Raw genomic sequence first — 1,859 nt, forward strand, 5'->3', positions numbered from 1 at the left:
GAGAGAGAGAGAGAGAGAGATCGAGAGAGAGACTAAAAAACAGTCCGAGAGATACAGACAGAGATTGAATTTAACTTTGTGAAAAAACAATCGAGCTCTTGATAATATGGCACCAAAGAGCGACTTGTCATTTCCTTAAACATTGTCTTTGAATACGTTTCATCAATCGAAATGCAGATTTAAAAGCACAGAGGTCTGAGGTCTTATAGAGCAAATTTTGGAGATGGGTATTCACCGTGAGCTCTTGTTTACTCACCAGTTACCCAAAATACAAATTACCTATAATTATTTTGTTTGCACTGACGGGAATGACGCCTGGAGTCTGCGTCAAGACGAGGGGATAATCATTTAGGAAATCCTCGGACTTAGCCTGTTGGAGTGTTATCTCATTACAGCTCGATATAATTTAAATATACTTGGTAATACTTGCGAAAAAATCAATAGACTTTATCAGAATGGGCTTCAGTCACCTGGCAGTAGCCTACTGTACAGTGAAACAGCGTCAACATGCCAAATCACTTCTTAATTTACAGCGCTCAGGTTGCACATCGAGTATGAAGGTTTGAGGAATTTGAAACCATTCGTTCTTTAAAAATAAATTATATTTTACTTACATATATGTATAAATATATCGAGCTTGTGTGTGTTTTTTCTCTGTGACCGAGAGATCCATAAAGCTCAAAGCACCTCGCTGATAACTGATCATCTTGGGAAGTTATCATGGTCAGACAGATCTTTTGAACTTAGATATGTTTTCACCACTATCTTATCTTCTTCTTTATGGATGTGAATATTTACGCGTCATTGATCCCCACGCCCTCTCAGGAATGCGATCAGGTGATGTTCCTTTTGCCCGCGTTCACCTGTGACTCTGAGATGTTGATAAAAGCCGCTGACTGGAAATTAACAATAGTTCCGATTGCAGTTGAAAGCAGAAACCTCAGGCGAATAAAAAAAAGACAGAATGAAACTCGTATTTAACAGGGCATTGATCAAAACCAACCTGAAGCCGATAAGGTGATTTGTTTAAGCACTAGTTGTGAAATCCTTCTCAATCAATTCAACAGCGCAGAGACGCTCCTGATGTTTCTCTCCATTTGAACACAGGTATTCTCGGTGTGAAAATGCCACTAAATTAACGCAAAACTCGGATATTCAGAATACTTTGTAAATGTTCATATCAAAGCTGTCCATGTGTTACCCTTTCTGGAATTAGAACTGTTTTTTTAAATGCTCCATCTGTTAAAAAAACAAACTTTTAACGTTTATTTTGTCCTTGCCTCGAGGTCAGATGAGCTGTTATCTACAGCTATGGATAAACTCAGGGTCAGTCGGTCTGTTTTTATCTCTTGTTTGAAGGGACGCTTTTCAAACTACCATACAGTGTCCTTTTATTTCAGTTTGTGTTCACTCTTTATACCAGTACACATTGGATGGATATTTAGTTTGACACATGTGGAGGTAAGAAATAAAGTTTAACATTACAACTCTTAACTTTTTCTGAGTTTAAATGAGGTTGTCCGGTAGGCCTGACAGTGGGAATTCTATACAGAGAAAAGAGGTGAAAACGTTGTGCATGTAATGTTTGTGGAGTGTATTTATCTTTGTATAAATGTGCCTGAAGGGAGGGTTAGAATCAGGTTAGTCTCAGCAGGAACCACAGGTAGCTCAGCCTTGCTTTTCCAATTTCTATTCATAATTCTCCCTCTTTCTGTCTTTCACAAACACTTTGCATGCACACAGCTGGCTTGCTAGAGAAGCAATCCACAAAATGGTGGGACACTGAGAAGCCAGGAGGCCTCCCCTCCTTGGCACCCAACCACCCACAATGCCAGGAGTGCCAACTTAGGGAATGGAGA

This window comes from Etheostoma cragini, chromosome 15 (genome assembly GCF_013103735.1).
Source record: "Etheostoma cragini isolate CJK2018 chromosome 15, CSU_Ecrag_1.0, whole genome shotgun sequence".
In the NCBI taxonomy this organism is placed as follows: Eukaryota; Metazoa; Chordata; class Actinopteri; order Perciformes; family Percidae; genus Etheostoma; species Etheostoma cragini.